This window comes from Argopecten irradians, chromosome 2, assembly GCF_041381155.1.
Source record: "Argopecten irradians isolate NY chromosome 2, Ai_NY, whole genome shotgun sequence".
Lineage (NCBI taxonomy): Eukaryota > Metazoa > Mollusca > Bivalvia > Pectinida > Pectinidae > Argopecten > Argopecten irradians.
In genome coordinates this window covers 10017908-10045673 of record NC_091135.1, presented here as the reverse complement: position 1 = coordinate 10045673, position 27766 = coordinate 10017908, and the positions used below count along the sequence as shown (strand labels likewise).

General features: G+C 35.2%; 1 pseudogene; it reads left to right on the top strand.

Moving 5' to 3' along the window:
* On the top strand, positions 1–27766 carry LOC138316428 (sphingosine-1-phosphate phosphatase 1-like; annotated as a pseudogene).

The window sequence follows — 27766 nt, the reverse complement described above, 5'->3', positions numbered from 1 at the left end:
ATGATCAAAATCCACTTAAAAGTAGACCCAGAAGAAAGTGGTATCAAACTGGAATATTCTCAAACCTATATATTTTCTGTCTTGAAAGTATACGTGCAATGTAAGTGTATTTATATGTGTCAATGGTCAAGGTAACCTATAGATCTATTTAGCCCTCAGTCAGTCAGAGATAGAGCTGATGTTCCGAGATAAAACTTATTGAATTAATTTGATAGCAAGTCTCACCTTCTGTTCCTGTTCCGTTTATCATGAGTAACATGCATTCATACACACACCATACATGTGTGATGGTTATATTTTGGATGTCACTCACGTGTATGAAACATACAGGGTAATGTTTCTGATGCATGAACACAAGCATTTTACAATACATAGTTTATACAACAATATAAAATTCATATCATATATAATTAATTTTTCTTTGTTTTCATACCAAATCTGGCTTTTGATTGGCCAATATTTTTTTTGCATACCACTATGAAAAAAAAAATCCGAGAATGGCGCGAAACCCCGACGTTAACGTGACGTCACAATAGAGACATTGACGTTGCGTATTGATTCGGAAAAAAGAATCCCTTGAAAAAACACTATAATGTTACATTTAAACATACTTCATTTTATCAAATAGAGTATAAAATTAATTATAAGTATTGATGTCACTATTTTTTAATTTTATCGGGTTATGAAAAAAAAATTGTTTGCAAACTTATGTGAGAATCCGCTACGCGGATTCACACAGTTTGCAAACAATTTTTTTTTCATACCGATAAAATTAAAAAAATAGTGACATCAATGCTTAAATAAGGCTTTTTTTTTAAGAAAAATTGCCTAATATTATATTAGGCCCAAAACTATAAAATAGATAAAAAGCCTAATGATATAGGCAGGTTTTAGCGGACTAATCTTAGTATCAGTCATGCGTTATAGCATTTGCATATAACCAGCAGTCAAGTTTGCATTGGTGTTGAATTTTCCTGAGATTTTGTTTTCTCATATCATTAATTTCATTTATTACAAAGAAAGGAAAAACAGAAAGTTGTTATAGTTCAATTTTATATCGTAACATGTTAACAACCAGTGTTTTTCCTTTTAAGATGTTGCTAGTGGAAAAGTCAGAGTACCCGAAGAAAATCCACCGAAATACGTGTCTTTTAATTAAATGGCAAAGTTAAACTGTCCACGATAGGTTTCTTACTCGCAATTAACCCAAAGGCGAATATCTAGAAAGAAATAATTAGATCTCTGGACAACCAAATGCCATCTCATAGCAACTTAGATAAATATTTGATTGTCCTGATATATGTGCTAATGCATAGCCTAAGGACAATGCTATGTTGAAAAATGGACAATACAAAGTATACCCTATGGTTGGTAGTAGATTCTTATCGTCTCCCATGTATACTCTAATTACTGTACACATTGTTAACGTACTGGCTTAAGAGACATATCTTTAGCTTCATATTTATGAATTTCCTGATTACATGTTCATGTATATGTGCGTATTTCAAGTTATTATATGATACATTTAAGCACATCTTAAAGGCCCATTACACTTCCGGAGCAAAATATAAAGGTTTCTTAAAAAACATTAAATAACATCAGAAAATGCATACCGATGACCTAAAAATAAGGTTACGACACCAAACATAAGCAAGATTTCCTGCGTAATATATGAAAACATTTGAGAGTCAATTCGCTGTGTTTGCCGTCTGGCAATGATAATCAACTACAGCGCCGGTACTTAGCACAACGGCGGGAAACATAATACGACCCGCTTTATGAAAATTAAACATTTTATTTATTCTAATCATATCGTTCAGAAGGTGATGATAAATGTAGTATTAACGGTAAGCTAATAACTTTTGCGACTATACAAATTATCGATCTTCTTTTTTCATTTCCCATTTTAAAAATTAAAAGCCGTTTCGGAAAGGTAGTGGGCCTTTAAATGCCCTTTGTCGTACAATGTCGTACAATGCAACTTGCCTTAAATACATGTATGTGTATGGGGATACAAATTAATTTGTTTTATGTTTCTTAATTATAGTTATTACACGTAGTAATTCGTATATCAGGAAATTGAGAAATATACTGGGCTGTTTCTGTTGCAGTCATTCTTATAAAGAAAGTCATGTACCATGTCGGTTTTGTCGAGTGCTAATTAAAACGACTCAATCAGTATAGTTAATACATACACTGTACAGTGCATGTTTAATCATAGGATGCTACATTCTGTTATCTGTTGGGGGGTGAGCATATGATGAACTCAGCAAAAAGTCTATCGTGAGTCCTAAATCTACTCAAGGCTAAAACAATCATGTCGCATTGACACACACGCCGGCTAAACACCAAATACACGGGAGGCCGTTGACACTGACTGTTAATATGACGTAAAAAATATAATATACTAGACCAAAAAAATCAATGCTAAATATAGCTAAATGACTTACATTTATAAATAATCAGTATCACTCGTCTCCGTCTCTTTAAAGATACCACTTCGCGGTTATCATAAATTAAACAAGATTGTTTGAGATTATTTACATTTAGATAAAGATCATCCACAATACACATACACAATTCTTCTTTAATAGTGTATACAAGATAATGTGTATACATATGTACACCTTGTGCGACCGATTTCTGTCGCTTCCAAGTCTCCGATCGAACTACGTATATGCGAACACTCGCACTTTTATAATTGATTGAATCAACAAGATATACAAATTAAATGTATACACGAATTTGATGTTATCCTTCCGGCGTTTTTTTTCTTTTATATTAAACTTTTAATAAAAAATGCCGTCTCATTTTGTTCAATTCAAATAGAACAATGTTTATATGGATAAGTCACTATAAGTTTGTGTCATAAGCGGATTTTCATGATATTGTTTGCCAGATCGCTAATGTGACATTCTAATCCCTAACAACAAGGACGTATTTATATACATGTACATGTATGCTACAATGGACACAGAATTTATAACATTACGCTGTGCCAGCAATATAATTTATGTGGGAAATATTTATAGCATAAAACAAATACTGTGTTGAAATTGTACATGTCGGTTCTCGGAATTTTTGTTTGTTTGTGGAAATAATTATATTTCGGGTCGATTTATGGAGTTTTTTAGTCAATTTATTAGTTCAGCGAACATATATTCACGAGTCACGAGTGTAAAGTACAATCTAATTAGATTGTAAATGTAGTATCTTTGACATTTTTTTCTCGGCAAAACTGCACATTCAATTTCCCATTTAGTTTCATGTCAGTAACTCATTTTAACCGAATTAAGGAATGTCTCGGTCTTTGACCATTATGATCTTCGTGCATAAGCTTTTGATTCTTAAGGCGTTAAATCTCTGATTATGTTGCCTTAATAAAATGTCATTCTCACGTTGCGGTTAATTGCATCATCATACTCCGTCTGAGTCCGTATTCGTACCAGCCTTACACAGGTTATTAGGACAATGATCAAGCGCTATTTCTTGACATTTTAAAGCATATTTCGCAACATTACAAGTATATTTTACAAGTACATTGTAATCGGAAAGGATTTTAATTGTACTCTGTCACGCCTCTTTAGGAAAACCCCCGTGTTGGGACCCCTTGTTCTAATCTAGGTAACAATTTTAATCACATGACCACACGAGTGTACGTCTATAAATATCGATTTACGTAAAGCCGCTGAGCGTGCCCGTGGTACCAACCGGACACAGGTGAAAATCTGCAATCAGTTCGGAACTGGAGGCGAAGGCAGAACCAAAGGATGGATTTTGTTAACAAGACTCAACAATCCAGAGCTTACAGCAAAATTTCAAAGATTCTGTGGTGTGCATTATTCGAGGAAAACAAGTAGGTGTGGCAATGGAGATACGACAGTTCATTCAGGTGGAACATTTTAAACCGGCTGAGATGTCAACTTACCTGGATGGGCAGACGACACGTGAAGATAAAACAATGCATCATTTAGCGGGTTTGCAGGAAAGGAAATGTAAAAAAAACAACCAATAACTGAAGATGATTGGGAAAAATCTGGCGATTCCTCCCGCCACACAGATATTTCAGACTATACGATAAAATATAAATGTGTTGCTCCATTTTTTCACGATTAGCATCTTCACTCGGTAATGAGGCGTTCTATCTCCTGTTCTACCCGTGCTGTATGTGGAATTGTGATTCATTGCTCATCAGGCAGACGGCCTTAGTTTGGTGCTTGTGTTCTGTGGGTCGGGCAGGGAACTAAAGATTATTTGATGTGGCCCCGCCCCTCCTCCCCACGGTGGTGAGACTGGAAACTTATTATTTACAAGAATTTGCAATGCCGTCCACCCATGCTATGTCGGCGACTGCCATACCAGTCGTTCTAGCCATTCTCATCATCTCCAGGTATCAGGTAAGGTGTTAATTACAAAATATATTAAGTATTCGTCTTTCATTGGTATCTATCGACATTTAAAATGACAAATAAAAACAATACAATAAAAAATCTAGAACCGTTTCCCTCAGCTATATACGCACAACACCCGCCTATCTGTCATGCCTGTTTTGGTCATTTAAGACTGCTAGATGTCTTCCCCAGGTATGTTAGAAATGAGGTCAGATAGGTAGATTTACCTGTACAACTGACACACCTGAAACGGGATCGCTACAAAATCTATCCCCTTGATTGTTGGGAGGTCGTGTGGTCGCTCATCGACTGGGTCTAGCTTCGCCTGCAAAGTGGCACATATACGAAGCTGTCATATTTTCCTAAGACAACACATAAATCATTAATTGTATTGCTTCATCGTCTCTGTACATGGCTTTATACCTGTCTGCATTACAACAACTGTTTAATCAACATAGATTTTACTTAATTCCACATATACATGTTCCACTTACACATCCTTGATTGGTTTAATTCTGATCACAACTGTCTCATTCCATTACTGCCTTTACACACATGTCTCACTACAACATGTACTCTAAACAAACCTGTTTCATAGGACATTTACTACACACCTGTCTCACTACACACTGTCTCTCCACACAAACTGTCTCACTACACACTGTCTCACCACACAAACTGTCTCACTACACACTGTCTCACCACACAAACTGTTTCACTACACACTGTCTCACCACACAAACTGTCTCACTACACACTGTCTCACCACACACTGTCTCACCACACACACTGATTCACTACACTGTCTCACCACACAAACTGTCTCACTACACACTGTCTCACTACACACCTGTCTCACTACACACACTGTCTCACTACACACCTGTCTCACTACACACCTGTCTCACTACACACCTGACACACTACACACCTGTCTCACTACACACCTGACACACTACACACCTGTCACACTACATACCTGACACACTACACACCTGTTTCACTACACACCAATATCACTATCCATCTGTCTTGCTACACACAATGTCTCACTACACACCTGTCACACTACATACCTGACACACTACACACCTGTCTCACTACATACCTATATCACTATCCATCTGTCTTGCTACACAAATTGCCTCACTACACACCTGTCTCACTACACACCTGTCTCACTACACACCTATATCATTATCCATCTGTCTTGCTACACACATTGTCTCACTACACACCTGTCTCACTACACACCTGTTTCACTACACACCTGTCACACTACATACCTGACACACTACACACCTATCTCACTACACACCTGTCACACTACACACCTGTCACACTACATACCTGTCACACTACATACCTGACACACTACACATCTGTCTCACTACACACACCTGACACACTACACACCTGTCACACTTCATACCTGACACACTACACACCTGTCTCACTACATACCTATATCACTATCCATCTGTCTTGCTACACAAATTGTCTCACTACACACCTGTCTCACTACACACCTGTTTCACTACACACCTATATCATTATCCATCTGTCTTGCTACACACATTGTCTCACTACACACCTGTCTCACTACCCACCTGTTTCACTACACACCTGTCACACTACATACCTGACACACTACACACCTGTCTCACTACACACCTGTTACACTACACACTGTCACACTACATACCTGTCACACTACATACCTGACACACTACACATCTGTCTCACTACACACCTGACACACTACTACACACTGTCACACTACATACCTGACACACTACACATCTGTTTCACTACATACCTATATCACTATCCATCTGTCTCACTACACTGTCTCACTACACACCTGTCTCACTATATACTGTCTCACTACACACCTTCTCCACTACACACCTGTTCCACTTCACTCTCTAACTACATAACTGTCTTACTACGATGTCTCCCTACACTGTCTCACTACACACCTGCTCTACTACACACCTGTTTCACTACACACCTGTCACTACACACCTGGTCTCACTACACTGTCACCACACTACACACCTGTCTACACTCACACACCTGTCTCACTACACACACACACTGTCTCACTACACACCTGTCTCACTACACACACTGTCTCACTACACACACACTGTCTCACTACACACCTGTCTCACTACACACACTCACTACACACTGTCTCACTACACACTGTCTCACTACACACCTGTCTCACTACACACCTGTCACACTACACACACTGTCTCACTACACACCTGTCTCACTACACACTATCACTCACACACTGTTTCACTACCTATCTCACTACACACCTGTCTACTACACACCTGTCTCACTACACACCTACACACTACACACCTGTCTCACTACACACACCTATCTTACACACACACCTGTCTCACTACACACTGTCTCACTACACACACTGTCACACACTACACACCTGTCACACTACACATCTGTCTCACTACACACTGTCTCACTACACACCTATCTCACTACACACCTGTCTCACTACACACCTGTCACACTACACACCTGTCTCACTACACACCTGTCTCAATACACACCTGTCACACTACACACCTGTCTCTATGCACCACTACACACTGTCTCACACACACTGTCTCACTACACACCTGTCTCACTACACCTGTCTCACTACACACCTGTCTCACTACACACCTGTCTCACTACTACACCTGTCTCACACTACACACCTGTCTCACACTACACACCTGTCTCACTACACACCTGTCTCACTACACACACTGTCTCACTACACACCTGTCTCACTACACACCTGTCTCACTACACACACTGTGTCTCACTACACACCTGTCTCACTACACACCTGTCTCTCACTACACACCTGTCTCACTACACACCTGTCTCACTACACACCTGTCTCACACTACACACACTGTCTCACTACACACACACTACACACACACTCTCACTACACACCTGTCTCACTACACACTGTCTCACTACACACCTGTCTCACTACACATCTGTCACACTACACACTGTCTCACTACACACACTGTCACTCACACACACCTGTCTCACTACACACCTGTCTCACTACACACTGTCTCACACTACACACTGTCTCACTACACACTACACACCTGTCTCACACTACACACCTGTCTCACTACACACTGTCTCACTACACACTGTCACACTACACACCTGTCACACTACACACCTGTTTCACTACACACCTGTCACTACACACTGTCTCACTACACACACTGTCTCACACTACACACACTGTGTCACTACACACACCTGTCTCACACTACACACTGTCTCACTACACACCTGTCTCACACTACACACCTGTCACTACACACTGTCTCACTACACACACTGTTTCACTACACACACCTGTCACACTACACACACACACCTGTCTCACTACACACCTGTCTCACTACACACCTGTCTCACTACACACCTGTCTCACTACACACACTGTCTCACTACACACCTGTCTACACACACATCTGTCACACTACCTGTCTCACTACACACCTGTCACTCACTACACACCTGTCTCACTACACACACACTGTCTCACTACACACACTGTCTCACTACACACCTGTCACACTACACACTACACACTACACACTACACACTGTCACACTACACACCTGTCTCACTACACACCTGTCACTACACACTACACACCTGTCACACTACACACTGTCACACTACACACCTGTCACACTACACACTGTCACACTACACACCTGTCTCACTACACACCTGTCTCACTACACACCTGTCACACACACACCTGTTTCACTACACACACTACACACTGTCACACTACACACCTGTCACACTACACACCTGTCTCACTACACACTGTCACACTACACACTGTGTTCACACTACACACCTGTCACACTACACACCTGTCTCACTACACACCTGTCACTGTCACACTACACACTGTCTCACTACTACACACTGTCACACTACACACCTGTCTCATCTGTCACTACACACCTGTCACACTACACACCTGTCACACTACACACCTGTCTCACTACACACCTGCTTCACTACACACCTGTTCTTCACTAACTACACAACTGTCACACTACACACACCTGTCTCACTACACACCTGTCACACTACACACCTGTCTCACTACACACCTGCAATCCACTATCATTGTCTGTACACAACTGTCTTATTACCATGTCTCACTACACACACCTGTCACACTACAACACTTGTCACACACTTCTACCTTCTGTCACACACACCTGTCTCACTACACACCTGACACACTACACACCTGTCAAACTACACACCTGTCACAATACACACCTGTCTCACTACACACCTGTCTCACTACACAAATTTAATCAATTAACTGTACACAACTGTCTTATTCACACCATGTCTCACTAAACATCTGTCACACTACACGCATACAAATATCATTATTAACCTAAATGAAGGCTCTGTCATGACTGTTTTACACCACAGGTAAGTTTGTGTACCTTAGGATCTGATGCGGATATTTAAACAAGAGCCTGCCCCTTCTATTTCTGTCACAGCTTCCTGGTTCAGATACCATATTTGACACAATAAGGCTTTCGAAAACTATGAAAATGAAGGAGGCGCATAATTTAAAATAATTACCATTTGCGGTAGACAATTAAGTCTTGTATCAAATTTATCAATATGTAGGACAAATAAAATAAATACATTAGATGGTGATCATATTTTCATTTTGCATTTCATCCTTGACATTGCAGGGAATACTCTCACAGACATAATATCCACCCCTGGACTATGTCATCATTAAGCTAAATGAAGGCTCTTTATGCGATAACAAAGAACAGTTAATTTGGTTCTTTGATGTACATCAAATAATTGAGTAATGGTACATTGTGGTGAACTTTGTGGCTTTAACTTAGGAAATAAAGCTGGCCATCACTCTGTAATCTTTGAACAAAGTTCAAAAAGTTTTTGTTTTTTTTTGAAAGACAATGATTAAAACTATATATAAAAAAATAGGCAATAATCACATGTAAATTAATAATTGTACTGCTTATAATTTTACTTTTAATTGTGATCACTCATGTTGATATATTGTAAAACTTATGAGCATCCATACTGAACATAAAAATTTCATGCCCAATTTTGCTTTTCTTTACACCATTTTAATGAATCAAAATGATAGTAGTCAAGTGATGCCAATTAGTTGGAAAGATGCTAAAAATTTAAAATTGATGGACTGCAAATATTTACAGTAAAACCTGCCTGTATACTATATAATGACCACTTGCTTGGTAAGACTCACTGGGGTCCAAAGTTTGACCTGTATAGACCACTTGCTATAATAAAGACCTTCTTTTCTTTGTAGACAGGGTTGCATGATCGTGTATAGAAATATCATGTTGAGACATTGACATAGGTTACAGACTGTGTATTATACTTATAGATTGTTATACCTTTACCTGGCCAATTACCAGAAGGTTAAACACACATGGGACAGTTGGCCTACTCATGTATCAAACCATGCATAGGTTCCTGGCGCATTTAAAAAAAATATGAGACATTGTAATACATAATATATGTTATATTAGGTTTACAACATGTTTTTTTTTTTTTTTAAACGAGCCAGGTACCTATGACCAAACAGACCTGGTATTGGTCTTTTTACTTGTGTACCAGGTGTATATAGTATATAGTCTACACGTATATCAACATATAGATCATACATACATGTGTCTGTATCAGAAGTGCACCAACTGTGAGCACAAATAAAATAATATTTTGTCACTCCACATCTTTCAGATACTTTGATGTTTGTTAGCTTTATCAAGACACAAACATTATTATACACATCCACATTGTAATTTTAATGTCAATAAATTTGATTAACACAATGGGAAACAATTCTGAATAATAAACAGTACATGTATACACATGTAAATTAACTGAAAAAAAACACTGAACCTAATTTTGATTCAATTAGCCCCTCTGAGACCTTATTAAACATTGGTCAGCTCTTGTACTGCATATTATATAAATAAGATAAAAGTTTACGGTACACCTATTTAGCTAAAGAGATTAAGTTCTAATTACATAATTGCTCTACACCATTGATCCATTGGAAGACTTTGATAAGTTCTGCAAAGGCATTGTATTGTTATCTGATTCCAGTCACACAGGTATATGATGAGTACTATGTGTACACCCGGCAGTACTCAGTACTCAATGTTGATCAGGTCACTGGCCTTTACATTTGTGCACTTCAATGTTGTGAAGTCTTTAACTAGTAAATTTAATTAGCTACTTCAGGTGCCTATTTACACTGTACATTTTTGTTATTTTATATCCTTGCTCATCTAATAGAAGAGGAAAGCTATTCTGTAATTTAAGAGAGCATTTTCTTGCATCTTTCATAAATTTTTGTTATAGATCTCGAAACTTGTTATTCTAAGGGCTTCATTTGTTTTTCTCAGAGTTCATTGAGAGTTTTAAATAATTGTTTAAAGATGCTCCACTGTTGATAAATGGTATTTTTTCACTATCAAAAACATGAGCAGAAAATTAAGTTCTTTTCTTCAGTTAAAAAAGTTACTTACTTTACACCATTAACACCATTGAAAAGTTTGAGCTTCTAATTTTACTTTAAGTTAAAAATATAAAAAATAATTAATTGCATCCCGAAAAAATTCCATGTCACTATATCCTATATGGAATGAAATACTGATTGCTTATGCACCAAAAGCAAAATAAATTATTGCATTACTTTTTTTTTGTGCTAATTATATAAAAATATACACAATTAAACACCAATTACTGTTCAAGTGATGAATATCATTTATGCTCTGTCGGCGGTAGAGCATCTTTAACATACAGTTTCTGTACATGTACTGATAGTAGATAACAATGTATTACATGTATATATATGCGGTATTGCACTTGTTTTTGAAATGAAATTGCTTTATTAAATTGGCTTAAATTTAAAATGCTTAGTACTAGAATCCAAGACTTGTCAAGGTTTGAACTTCAGTGTGATCAGTACAATTTCTCCTCTCCTGTTACAAAGTAGTGCCAAATTAAAATCCACTATAGAGACAGGTTTTTTTGGAGCAAATTAAAGGTATGGGAAAAAAAGAACTGCAGGGGAAGGGTTAATTATACTATCACAACAATTTGTGTCTTTGAGGGCAAAGGTATGGAAAATGCAGTATAATTAGTATCACATCGCTTTTAACTTCATACCGGTATTTGATGTTTTTGATGGACCCAATCAGTTTTGTCTCAAATTTCAATCTTCAAAGCAGCTTAAAGTACCCGGTAATTGCAGATTATGGATCAATTGGTTACAGCTAGCATATACATATATATCTAAGCTAAAGTAAATAAACAATCGCCTGAAGATGGCCTGAAAGGCCTGAAAACGTTAGCGAAAAGGAATGCCGTGTTGATATATTTTTTTCTTGATATATATATATATATATTATAAATCTATTAATTGTACTGTATATATTCTTTAACTCAGAAGGTTCCTTGCGTTAGGTGCTACAAATCCTTCAGGTTTCAGGATATGTTTGCCACTGCTAGCAAAAACATTCCTATCTACCTGTGACTAATTACCATACTTGACCCAATAAACACCCAGAGTTTTTAAAAACTTGAAAAAATGAAAAGGTGCTAATAAGATGAAATTATTGCAAATCTATACAGTTTTGTGTAGTTTTGGTCTTTATTTATGCCTGGGCAATTGAAATGGCGGCCTCAAAAAGGGGTGTATTACTTATATGGACTTGGACACTTATTGGGTGGAATACGGTATGCAAAATTCCGATGAGCGGGGGGGGATGGTAACGATGAGACCAAATAAGTATATATATGTTTATATACAGGCTGTCACTACTGAGTTCTTAGCTAGGATATCCTGTTCAACATTACTATATGGCCTTAAATATGTATATATATATATGCAAATTTGTTAAAGGTATATACATATATACATAGTTATAGTAATGGTTCTCTGAAGTTTCATAACGTGTTCCCGAGTTGGGAAAGATGTAACATAAACACGTGGTGTTTAAATTTTGGCAAGGACGTCACAATGTTGTCCTGTAATTTTGTTTCTTTTAAAAAGTTCCTTTAAGCACACAAGTTTGACCTTAAAGTAGCTCCACTGCTGACAAATGGTAATATTTCTCTATTTCTCTATCAAAAACATGTGCAGCCAAATTTGTATATTTTCTACAGTTACAAAAGGTACACTTTCTTACCACCATTCACCACCAAATAGAAAAGTTTGCAGCCTCTAATTATTACGTTCCCAAGATCAAAGATAATAAAACCCTGTTACTAATTGCAACCCGAAAACATTTCTGTGGCACTATAATTCCTATTTGGAATTAAGTACTGAATGCATAATCACCAGAAGCATAATAAATTATTTTGTATTTATTTTTTGAGTTGGAAATTAGACATATGAATACATGATTAAAGCACCATTAATGGTTCAAATTATGAATATCATTTATGCTCAGTGCGGCTTGGCGGGGGTGAGAGCATCCTTTAAAATTTTAGTATAATTAATGTTAATGAACCTTTTTCAAGAGATAAGTGCCAGAAATTAGTCCACTTTCTACTTCCAATGTAACTAATACCGAGGCAAGTCAAGAACATGCGCGGTTATTATGAATTATAGAGACTATAAAAAATACATTCACCCAAGACCCTCATTTCTACCAGGCCGTTAACACAGAAATGTAAAGATCAATATCACCCAGCAATGTGAGTAATACACTACTAACAACCTTTACTCAAGCAAATCTCCAGATATCCCATCGAGGCACATCATATCTAAATAAGACAAAGACCTATCTCATTATGTCTTGAAACAAAGAGTGTTTTTTTTTAACTACTACTCTGGAATTTGAGGGAAAATGTGGCAAACATAAAGAAGAACGCAAGAGTTTGGAAGATTATACAATATGAAAATAAAGCGCTAAAAAATATTATAATTAATCTCTTATAATTACTACCACCCCTACACACTCTTCGTGTTACTATGTCACAATTTACATACATCGTATGATCACATGCTATACATTGTAAGTTACCATTGTCAAAAAATTATGTGATATGATGTGACGGAGTCTAAAAACATAAAAAAAACCAATTTCAAAACTCAATGAGCAATCGCTAAATCAACTAGTAACTCTTGTCCCATTCTTGATCCAGATAGTCTACAGGAATGTAAATGAATCTTCATTGTACATGTAAAGTACATGTAATATAAATAAAATACTTGTATTACAAAATTAAATTCTGTCCTATTACCTTGCTAGAAGGCCAAGAAGAAAAAAAGAAAGAAAAAAAGATCTGTATTTTTAGGGTTTACCTGACTCTAATTTTTTTTACCCCGGACTCTTTATCCCACTTTTCTGCAAAATAAACCTAAAACTACAGGATAATGGATTTCACAGACTCAGGTATCTGACCACTTCAAGTATTGAGAGAAAACAACACCCACTAAAAAAACCAATAAAAAATAAAGATCCAATCTAACAGCCCGACCTACCCCCGACACCTGTTTTTTTTGCCAATGTAACCCTTATAACAGCACGACAATAAGGCAGCACAAAAACATATGCGGTATTAACTAAATTACGATTGAACGCAATCACCGTAATACACTGCTGAGAGGAAGGAGATATAAGTATCAACCCAATAGTCAAACAAGAGTACACCTATAAGGAAGAGATTAAATATTTTAAGTCAATAACACTCCACCACATTTGTATAACAAGGAAGGTTAGATAACTGCAAAATCCTAAATAAAGTAACAGGGAGTCTGGATTTAAGAGAACATCTGTAAAAATACACTCTATAACCTGGGAGGGAGACAACTCAGAAACTCCTCTGCGGTTCAGCCCTGAGCCCGGGTTATTTAAAGTATTCAATCTCAAAACCTCTATTATTTATAATGACAATCATTAAATTTAAAACAGGAATTTAAAGGCAATGATCCTTTAAAATATCTTGATCATCTGTGAATAACGTTGCATTATTTACATCCCATACTAATTCTTCTGCCCTATTTGAACCTCATTGTAATAATTATGTCATATCAATTAATGATTATTATAGATAATTAGACACATGTAATAATATTCAGAAATAATGTCATCCAATACAAATATATATATACAATGTCACATATAAGTACAAAAAGATCAATATTATGATAAAATTCTGACATGTCAAATACTTTAACTTATTTATAATAATGTCATATTCAATGAATAATATTATGTTAACAAGGGTCTTTAAAACCCCCAAAAATGTATTTGGTAAGTTACAGGTGTAAACAATCTGGCTCTAAAATCGTCGCGGCAGTGTTGTGGGTGTAGCCATGGTCAGCCTCAGCCGCCCTCTATCTTGGAGTACACTCAGTACTGGTGAGTTGTGGTCTCCCCTTTTTTTATTATATAAACATAAATATATCGCATGGAGAAGCCTATATTTCTTGTTTCGATTATCTCAGGTATCATTTCGTGACTCAGCAAGTTTCACAAGCATGTCTGGACCTAAGTTGCAGGATGCAGAACATGAAATCTTTTACGTTAGAAAGTTTCTTTGAGTTTCATGGCAGTTTAAAAAGATGAGGAGACATTATTATATACTTTCATGTCCAAACAGTGTGACAATATGTCTGCATGACGATGATAATAAGAGCAAATGTTCTTTTCTAATTGAGTGACATTTTATATAAATATTGAGTTTTCAAATGAAAGTATGATTCATGTCAGGGCCTGCCAACACAGAGGCGACCATGTACATGTACGGTATCGACTGAGGTGTTAATGTAACACATAATGTTTGCGTCGCGGCGGCGTCCGGGTAAAAGGATTTTTCCGTACGATAACATTTGAGAGTTCATAGTCCGCTTGCAAACCAAATTTGGTATGTTCTGTCTTCGAAAAAACATGTCATTACACATATACATGGTCAATATCCGTTCAATATTTGCAAGAGATTACTGGACTTAAAACACGTCAAAACAGAAAAAATCCATTAAGTTTCCGCTCGCGAAAACTTATATGTCAAATTTCACACCAAATATCTTGGAGTATATTGCTTAATATCAATGATATCTCTAATGATTTGGCATAATGGGTCAAGCATCCCGTCAAAAATTTGGCAAGAGTTACGTTGACTTTAAAAATCGTCAAAACAGATAAACCCATGGTTTCCACTCGATAACTTTTACTATCTTAAGTTGTCCGATTTCCACCAAACCTTGTATACTAAATTATTACTTCAAAGTCAATGAGAATCACGGATGGAGCTTTGAAACTGCGGTCATAATCAGTCAATAATTGCAAAAGTTAAGGGACTTGATAACTTCAACCGAATTCTTCACAATAATTTTCAACTTTAAAATAACTATTTTTTAGTGCGAGTGTTACTCTTAATATTATTATTCCTTGTCCGACTGTTGTACATCCACTATGCGCATCGCTGCGTCGAGCGCCAAACTGCCGCACAAGTATACGGGAAGTCACATTATCCTACATAGTCTTATAAGAAGATTACTCGTCCAATGATTTTAGTGACACCAAACTTTCAAAAACACATATTTAGGATTATACTTGCAGTGTTTTTATCACTCCTGGTATTTTTGGGAAATTGCCCCCACCTGGTGAAAATTGGAATTTTGTGTGATAAAAGAAGATGAAATGAAAAATTGAAACGGTGTTTACTACGGAAGCGTATTAGCTCACGTACAACATATTTTTCAGGATAACGAAAATGTTTTATTTGCGGCGGCCCGCCATATAATTAACTGGCGGCCGCCACTTTAATTATCTGGCGGCCGCCACTTAATATATCTGGCGCCACCACTTAAATTATCTGACGGCCAGCCACTAGATAATTTATCTGGCGGCCGCCATATAATTAATGGTCAAAGCCGCCAGATAGAGTATATGCCCAGAAATTTAAGTAGTGGCCGCCATATAATTTATCATGGGCGGCGTGCCACTTTATTTATCTACTATCTGGACGGCCGCCACATAAATTAGTGGCGGCCGCCAGAATGAAATTAAGTGGCGGCCGCCAGATAAATTAAGTGGCGGCCGCCAGATCAATTAAGTGGCGGCCGCCAGATAATTCCTTCCGCCAGAAAAATTATCCTGGCGGCCGCCAAATAAAACATTTCGCTATCCTAAAAAATATCTTTCGTATGTGAGCCTTAATACGCTTCCATATTTATGGAAATTTTGTAAAAGGTAAAAATAGACAATTATGCTTCTCTAAGAATCAAGCGTAAGAATGGATACTAAACTCATACGACGTTCAACTTGGGATTCAGGAATTTTTAGTTTTCGTCACACAAATACGCCGTCAACTCACTGATTTAAGGAAATTTAGACATAGATTAGGTGAAGAAAACACTTGGGAATGGGGCCTAATTTCTGGCCCCAAATATATAGGCAGGAATCAAACACTGACTTGTCAAAGATAATCTACAACAAATTAACAACAGTGACATTTCACAGTGCTAAATTCATTTGTGTTAAGTAAACTTCAAGCGGCATATGATACAGCTCTTGCATCGGTCTCATATTCAAAAGCATTTGAACGACTTTGGAAATTAACCGGAACAGTACAATGCAATTGTTGATTAAAATTCAATATGCTGTAGTTAACTTAGGTTATGAAGTAATTTAAAGCGAGCACTTATAGAAATCGCCATACGATTATGTTGACAACCAAACTTCTCAAAAACACATATTAGGATATACTTTCAAGATAGATCTACTCAAATTAACTACAGACACATTTCACAGTGGCTAAAATGCATTTGTTTTATGTAAACTTCAAGTGGCGGGGGGGGGTTCAAAATTACCATTTGATTCTCATAATATTTGGAAATTTCGAGACCCCAATACCATGCAACAGTCATGTTCTCACCAAAATATAAGAGGGTAATAAAACCCCGACGTCAATCATAAACGGAAAACCTAAACACCATGCTACATCACTGGCCACATATATAATTTTTTTCATATCAACCTAGGTCCAAGGTGGATGTTGCCCTATCGCTAACTAAAAACCCAGTGATCATAGACTGCATTTGCCTGCAGTTCTAATATAATACAAATAAAATAACAACAGCTTTGACAGTAAAGAAACAGCATGAAAAAACACAATATAAAATATCAGTCTGAGTGTCTGAAGCCGCTAGATATAATGAACCCTACAGAAAGGCGTTCAAGCATGACACAGAGTAAGTCACCATGCGCACCTGCCCAGAGACATTGACCGATAAAATACAGCGAACGACAATTATGTAACACTGAAACAAGTTTATCCATAACAATAATCCATACGATAATTAATAAACACAGACTATCTTATATGTAACAGAAGAACTACAAAGTAAGATTTTCACATTTAAATTTCTGATGAAGTAAAGACAAGTGTTTATTACAAAAAAAAAAAAAAAAGCACTAATGGTGTTAAACCATCTTTATTGCAATAGACCGCAACTATAATGAGCAAAAGTGCTACGTAAACCTGTTTTCAGAGGATTATATCATAGGGGAACTTAAGGATATAGGAAGTATTTAAGCGAGAGCACTTAACATGTCTAACATAGACATATTTCTAGTTTGTGTGATGCTTTTCTAAACGTATTGAACAAGTGACATACCACACTTCCTCATGGAATTTGTTGGTTAATTCATAGAAATGGCATATTCCTGTTGGATTCACTATGATTTAATACCTTTCTTTGTTGCAAATTACACCTGCATGATGCTATTTACGATCTGTAATGGTGCTAACAACTTATCATGTATATAATGAATTTGAATCATGGACCCGAGATTGATAGTTTTTATAACAAAAATAAATGAATATTTAGACTTAATTCTAATCAACATGTTTATTCTAGCAGTCATCTGTTTACAATCATCTATTTTACGGCTCAGAAAACTAATTAGAATATTGCATATATACTAGCAAAATGGATAAAAATGTTACAGAATAATATTGCACTATAATCTGTTTAATTTACCTGTTTCTTGAAATGAAAGTCATACAACTAAATAAAAACTTGTAAATGTAAATGTATATTATATATATATTTTTCATACGTTTTCAAAAGGAGAACTTCGTTTGTGCATATTTTTTCTATAAATGTGGAAAGCGCTAATGCTAGACAAAGACTATCTTCGTTTGTGCATATTTTTCTATATATATATATATATACATACATGAAATGAATGTACCAACACTTTAAATGTCCTATGTCAGATTTTTCTACTATATTATATCTATAATCTTTTTAATATCTGCCGGCCAGGGTTGCAAATTTACTCGAATACTAATTTATAAAAGTGTGTTGTTCATAAACATATTTGTAGCTTTACATATATATGACTGGTGGTTTTATCCCTGGAGGTACTACACAAGCAAGACTTTTATTAATTTCGTTTGCCACCAAAGACGGAAAGACATTCAATTATTTGACCTTAAGTGATTGAGATTACCCGAATGAATTCATCTCAATATTGTTTCATAGTTGATATATTTCTTTTACATAGTTCAGTGAAAAGTCCAAATGTGCCCTTTTTCCACTGACATCTAATATTTGATTATGAATTGAGATGAGAGGGATTTAGAGGAAGTGAGGTACTAATTAATCATGATTCCACCATTTAAACAATTATCATTTTACTTGAATAGAAAATGCCATATGTAGGCACTTGCATGCATGAGCATTTTCAAAATTACAATCAAAATTTACCTCATCATCTTCACTTTGTTTCTATTGTAATTCTTTTATTCGCAAACCTGAGAGAGTATATATCAGAAGTTTATGTTATCCTATTCAGGCAAAATTAGAGGTTAAATAAATGATGAGTTTTTAGTGCATGATCTGATTGCAAATTTATACCATACATTGCGGGTTAAACGAAAGATGTTCACCATTGTTATATGTACTTATAGTACATGTAAGCCAATGAAATCTCAATGTAATGAGACACACAAAAAGTTTTTTATCAGACTTTAGCCACCTATAGAGCAGTTAAAAATTTCAAACTTTCAAATTTAAGATAAATGTATCTTAAATATTATCTCAAATATTTTCTATTTCCTAGTTCTGTTATGCAATATCCTGAAAAAAAATGCGCTAAGTTTCCCCTATAATGCTCTATGGATAGGAGCAAGAGCAAGAGAGAGAGGAGGGGGGAGAGAGAGACACCATTGTTATCCCCCTCCCAAACGGAAGTTTGGCAGGGGATATAACAAAATTGGCGTTCCGTCCTTTCGTCCGTTCTAGTACCGTACGTCCGTAACGATGGTTTCCGGAGCATACAACTCTATAACGCATTAGAGATATTTTCCACGAACACTTCATACTCCACATAACTCTAAAATGGTCAAGGCTTTATAGCCTGATCAACAATTGCAGCACCCGCTCTACTTGAATTAGTACTGCCACACCTTTCTTCTAGGCTAAACTTCCCTCATAGTCCTGTGTTTTTTTTTCATACACACATAAGTCTCCACAAATCAAACTTACTTCTGCTTTGATAATCTCCATTGGCGGGGGATCTGAATGACTAATTGTCCCTTGTTAGTATATTTAGTGGTCTTGTATAAACATTACTCGAATACAACTCTTGCTCGTGGAGGAATTCTCAAATAATCTTGTTAAATTCAATATCATCGTGTTTTGCAATTCTATAGCTCCCATCTTTGTATTCAATGTGAATCCATGATTGATTAAATTTGTTAGGACATTTCAACTTCCAGCTCACCTGTAATAAATAAAAAAATCAAGGTTTTGTAGTCCACAAGTATAGGTACACGAGTTCAGGGGAGGGATTATACTATACGGCTTTAGGCCCAATCAAATTGCTTATTATCAATAAAAACTATAATAATAATGGTTAATCGTGTCCCTTAGGGTTTATTTCATGGGTAACCAAAATTTAAATAACACCTTTTAAGACTTCTTTTGACCATTGTTATCATTGTATTTTCTATAACTTATACTTATATTTTCCTCATACAAAAACCATTTACAAAAATGATTTAAGGAAAAATGCTTAACACTTAAAAGTTAACAGCCATACTCCATAAAGCGCGCCTGTAATGTTTTCCTTATAGTCAAAATTTTTAATTTTAAGGGATTCCTTAATACCATGGAATAATTATGAAAATGGAGTGCTTTAGAACTTATTGATCAAGGTCACATTTCATACATAATGGTTATAACTATAAATACTAAAAAACTTTAAATTTCTTTTGCCTGTCACGTAGGATATACTAGCAGGGTCCATTGATGGATGTTCCGTTGACCGTCATTGTCCTAAACCACCGCAGGAACGTTGTCCGAACTTCAGAACAGGTACCAACAGACTCATATCATTTGCCATCCAATGGTTTATTTTTCATCAGTAGCCTGGCAATGTGTACGGTGTTCTATCCCATCAGTAAAGAACTGGAGACGTTTACAACATATATACACTCGTGGGTGACTGCAGTCCTAAAATCGTTGACTTGTACTTGCTGGGGTTGGCCTTGAGGTGATAGAGCCATGGTTCAGACCTGCATATTGGGCTTCACACAGCGTTGTTGACAACAAAGACGTCAGCCATTTCCTTACGTAGTGGAAGCAAGCCAACTTTACAACAGTTTCATTGCTCTTGTCACTTTTATGCGTTTTCTTTTGTTGGTACTGTAATTCTGTTTACTATGGCAATTACACTTTAACAAACCCCAACCACTAGTTAACAATTTTTCTCCTACATGACTTGGTTTAAGAGAAACCTGTAAAAGACAACATCCAACTAATCAGGCAATGTCTGGTACTAATTTGTAAATCTTTTCTACTGACTCGGTATGGCAATAAACATTATTATTATTCATTTGTTCAATTGCAAGTCTTGGAACAGCTAGATCCGTCCTGCCTTTTTATACACCTGAGGTCCCATTTAATGAATATATAAGATCATCAACGAGAGATAAACATTATAATTGTACCTTAAGGTAATGATACAAACATAACCTGTAAATTTCTCCGCGAAAAACTCGTCCTACACGCTTGCATTTAAATGAATTATGAAAAGTGTGACATTCATATGAATGTCCATTTTGTAAAATGCTGTTTCATCTTGTGTCTTTTACATCATTCATGACTACATTTCATTGACATAATTTCCACCATTGGAATTAAAATATCATACAACCAATATCTCTGGAAGAAAAACAACATTCCAGAATTCCATTTTACTGTGGGTGCGCGCTTAGATAATTAGCCTCTCTATAATCAAAATCAAAATAAATTAGGGAAAGGAAATTATACCTTTGATATTAAAAATTAAGATATTGGCCAAATTTGCGCAAGAGATCAAATCATAAAGAATTTTTTTCATGTTACCTTTAACCATGCTTCTAACAAAAGGCATATATCAATCACGAGTCAAAGATTTTTGTTATCTTAATGACATTTAATTCAAAAAATCATACAAAGGTTTCAACAATTCAAGATATACTTTAACACATACCAAACATCATAGGTTCTTAAAGTAAAATCAGTGTTAGAGAATACATATTAGTCCATTTTTACTTCTCTGCTCTCTTTTCTTGATTCTTTCCTGGCATCTCTGAGAACTTGTCTCGCGAAAAGAGGAGAACCCATGTCGTCAGGTTATTCTGGCATCCACTGTGCATGTCTGAGTATTGAAAGTCTGCCTAAGCCTGCCTGTATTATTAGGCTTTTTTTTATATTCTTGTTAGCCTAAATATTAGGCCAAAAAAAAATGTTAAATTAAAAAAACAGCCTACTTAATATCAACGGCAGTATTAGCGACTACAAGTATTGGACAGGCTGTCCATTTTTATGACAAAACAGGTTAGTTTTTGTTTATTCTTGATGGAGATCAAGGGCATAATAACTCAATTGTTTTTTTAGCCATCAATCCAGTAGACAAAGAAGAGCTTATTTTCTTATATAAATGCGCGGAAACAAAGTAGTATCGCCGAATCTTCTGCGGTCTCGATTGCGCTAAACTCGAAAGTAGTACAGAACTCTTATGTCACTTTATAACTCAGGTGACTGTTGTAGTATGGTATCTATACCATCCTCGACTACTCCAAGGGGTTTCTGCGTCACACTCTTCGAGCGTCTTCTACCTACACACCTAGAGACTATCTTCTGTATAGTGAAATTGAATGCAGCCTCAGCGGAAAACATATGACCGAATCCATCATGCTTAGCAAAAGATTTCCATTGAAGACTACAGAGAGAGCGACGATCTTATCATCTCCCTCTTCTACAGCCACACAGTCAACCACAGTGTACCGTTATACGGCTCTTTTGGATGTAACATCCGAAAGGACTTCGAAGTACACACCTGTCACAGTTCTAGTCTGTTTGCCTCCAGATTTACACTATGATATAAGTCCACGGGTGTATGAGACCTCGTAAGTGATCTGGGACTCCCCTGGAATAGTCGATGATTGGGATTATGACATAACTGAGCCTCTATACAGATCGTGATCAAGCTGAATGCATTCCACACACACACGCTCATACATCATGGCGCGACACACTGTTTTAAAAAAAATCAAAGAGTTGAGTTCTCCTAGACCCTCCTTACTCCATGCTCATGGTCATGTTATAGGGGTTTCGCATTAGATTCTATGTAAACATTACATGGTGAAATCAAGGATAACTCGCATTGCACGCAACTGGTCACTCATATAGGTAGAGCACATTTAATATAAGTGGATTTATTTTTAAGTATATCAGGTCACACAGAGCTCCATTCAAATAACATCGTTTCTGAATTCTTAGATTGGTAATTGTGAAATACAAATTTATTAAGCAATGCAGTCTATATCTCTGTGGTTTGCCTGGTGAAACTTGTGTTAAGATTATTATATATATGATTTTATATGATACATATTTGCCAATTTTGACATAAAGTGTTAACCATGCAAATTTTAATGAAAAATGAATTAAAGAATGTGATAAAATTATTTGAGTACATTATAAAAAACCATTCTAAATGCGTTTATTTTTTGTCAAGTTCATGTACAGGTCTTTCTTATGTCAGTCATTCTGACCATTAAAGTAAAGAAAAGTTGATAACATGTAAGCATTGAAAGCGAATGTATTGGCTGCATATATATATTGCTTTTCAGACATAGTGATTTTTGCCTAGATATTACCCAAAAAAAATTAAATTAATTTAAATTAATTTCTTAGGCATGTTAGCAGACAATTTATTGATTTTTAAATGACAAAATTTCATAAGAAATTATACTGATACATTCAAAACCATTTTTGACCCAGCCATCCTTGCCCAACTGTTCATTTTTATAATCCAAGATAATGTATGCCAAGTTGTTGGGGATTATAATAAAAACTAGTATTATGTTGATTTTAGAACTTATAAACTCAACATATACCATCCTGTGAATTGTTCTTTAATCACTTGCAATATTTTTTAACAAAAAAAGATTGTTAAAGATGTTTGCATCCAACAGAGCAGAAATGTAAGAGATTACCTAATCATTTGAATAATAACTGATGTATCTTTTGACTGATAAAAAGTTTTAATACACAGAAAACCAAAAAATTGCATAATTTGCATTATGGGGCATTTAGCCTTCTGTAAATGTGCTTATATAATTCCATATAGGGCATAATCGGGACACTTTTGCCATATTTATCGAATGAAGATAAAAAAAAAGAGTGATTTCTGTTTACGTTATTTATTTATGCTCGTTTCATGTTGATGTTCCATTAATAATGTGAAACATTATGTATCAAGGTGATATATTTTATCTCGCATGCCAGTATGGGTTGCATATTTCAGATTCATTAAGATATGGAGATTCCCTATTTTAGTAATGCTTTACTGAGCTCCATCCAAATTACTCGATTTTGATTCTTAGATTGTATTGGAAAAACAAATTTTATTAAGCAATGAGTCTATATCTCTGTGTTCCTGGTGAAACTTGTTTAAGATTATAAATCTGATTTATGTGATTTTTGTCACCTTGAATGACATAAAGTGTCAAAATTATTTTGCATGTGTAATTAATTCAGATCTACTGTTCACTTTAATTAGATGATGCATGCCAAGTTGTTGGGGATTATAAAAACTGTATTTGTTGATTTTATACTTATACCCACTCAACAGTATAATCATGTTCTTTAATTTGCAATATTTTATACAAAACATATTGTTAAAGATGCTCCAACCCCAACAGAGCAGAAACGATACCCATCATTTGAACAATAACTGATGTATCTTCATGTGACTGATAATATGTGTCTAATTAACACAGAAATGCATACAAAAAATTGAATTTGGTGCATGCATAGTCTGTGCTTAATTCCATATAGGGCATACATCGGGACACAATTAATTACTTTTGTATCGAATGAAAATAAATAAAAATTAAAAACGGACACTTTTCAATGGTGGTAATGGTGTAAAGTAAGTGACTTTTGTAACTGAAGAAAAATAGGCAAAATTACTAATTCCTCTGCTCCTGTGTTTGATAGAAATTTCATTCGTTGGTGGTGGAAAATTCTTTAAATTAATTAGTTCACGTATAAAGCATAAATGTAATTTGCCCATCATGCCAAAGATGATTTTTTTTTGTAAATTTGTTCTCGGGGAGAGTTTTTGTTTACTTTTTAAATTGACAACAACCTATAGTATAATAAAATGCACTTTCTAATACTATTAGGGTTTATTCTCCCTTTATGTTACTCTTCCAGCAAATGGCAATTTAACCGGCAAATAAAATTTAACTCACATCTTACGGGGACCTATGAAGCAGCAACCACAGTATTTATTATAAATGTAAAAAGTGTGAATATTAGACACAAATCTATAAGCAATCTTATACTGTTTTGGCCCTATGCCTGGTCATGTAGAAATGATGTCCATCAAAAAGGGACAAGGGGCGCTTAAAGGAACGTGGGCGCATCTTATTGAGTTCGTATACTCGTAAGCTAATAACATATTAGCCCCACCATAAATCAGATGATCTAATAAATTAGCATATGATGGACAGATTTAGATATTGGAGATTCCCCAGTAGTCTAAGAACACAAACAAATCATGTTTTTAAATTTTACCAGTAACTTAATTCTTCTTTCTGTCTACTGTGTGGCATATTCCGTAACATATCCTTATATATAACAAGTTATTAATTCATTTGGTAGCTAAATATTGGTATAAAGCTGCTTGTATGTTCATTCGTTTTTGATTGGTTTTAGATTTACAGTGTATCTGTCTGATTTCTACTTCTCATGATCTTAAAAAAAGTACTACTTAATCAGAAACTTTTTTTCCTGAACCCATCCACTTCTACCCAATCAATGTTATAATTTTATAGCTGAACTCCTCACCCTCCTCACCACCTCCTCAAAAAATAAATGAAACATATATAGATAAATGAAAAATTCGTAAGGCAAATTTTAACACAAACAAATCATAGTAAGTAAACTTACAAATGCCATATTGGTTTCAATCTATCCTACAACTGTGTTCTGCATATATGCCTACAGTATTTTGGTTTCATTTTGGCAGCAATGAAGACATTGTAATCTAGCCTGTATTAAACACACAATCACAATGTCCAATATTCAAAAATGCTACTATATGTAATTAAATACAATATTTAGCAGCGTATTAAAATGCATCAAATGAATAGTTAACTACGTATTCAAAATAGCTACATATGTAATACCAGGTACACATATACAATATTTAAGAGAAAGTATTAAAATGCATCAAATGAATATGCAAATTACCAGGTACACATTCATCAGGTATTACAATGCATCAAATGAATATTGCAATAACAGGCACTACATTAAGATACACAAAGGCATATTCATCAGACGTAATTCAAATATAATCAAAATTAAATAATTTATCAGGTATTAAAATACAATCAAATGGATTATTCATAATTTTATACAATTAAAATACCCACAAAGTCGGGATATTCATCAGGTATTACCATAAATTATTGTAAAATGCATCAGTTAAATATTGTACACACGTATGCGTACTTCTGATCAGATATTAAAAAAACACTCAATTTAATATGCAATACCAGGTACACATAAATACATCGTATTTGAATACCCTTATATCTTTATAGAATAACATATGTTTAAGTAATGGCCTTCCTCTACAACATTTCTGTCTGTAGTAAAATAATGAGTCGTAGCACTCATATACAGTATTTTAGAAGATTGCTACCACACGCCGAACAGAGCATAAAGTGGATATTCATCATAGTCGAACAATAATCTTTGTGTTTAATACGTGTTTAATATATAGTGTCCTAAATTAACACAAATATAATATAAAATAATTTATTTCGCCTTTGGTGCATGCGCAATCAGTACTCTTCATTTTATATAGAATATAGTGCCATCACGCAATTTTTTCGGGATGCAATTAATTATTTTTCATATTTTTAACTTGAAGTAAAATTAGAAGCTCAAACTTTTCAATGTAATGGTGTAAAGTAAGTAACTTTAGTTACAGAAGAAAAAAATACTAAATCGTCTGCTCCTGTTTTTGATAGTGAAAAAATACCATTTGTCAGCGATGGAGCATCTTTTAAATTACCATTGATGTATTCATAGATCTTTCGATAATATATCCTAACATCAATTTTTGTGTCAAAACCGCTGTACTCCAACTGTAGAATGAATAGTCTCTCAAGAGTTATCGCCCTTAGAACGATGTGTAAATCGTAATACGTTTTATATGTATACATGTACAAGCAATGTATAGTACAATCAACATAATGCCAATACGTTCAACTTATGTCAAAATCTATAATAGATCAAATCAAAATGTAAAGTGTTTATTTTTTTTAAATTGTGATTACGAAATAAAAATGTTTTGAGTTAAAATCATGTTTTGTTTTCTTAACTAAAATAATTATATGTGAGTATATGAGTTTTTGAAGTACATGTATATGTAGTATGTTTGTTGCAATAAGACCATGCATGGTTTTAATGTTAAAAGCTATTAAAACATTGCCCTTAGTGTGCATAATACATGAACAACTTTTGACCCCTTTAAATTGCCATAAAGTAAAATTTCTATCTAATCAATAATATGAAATGTTTCATAGCAATACGACTATTGATTATAGATTTTGTAGCAATCTTGCGATTCTCGCCTTATTTCAAATCAAAACATTGGTTATTTACCAGTGAATATTAAACGTTTGTAATATTTGTCATCTTTCAGGAAAATGGTACTTGA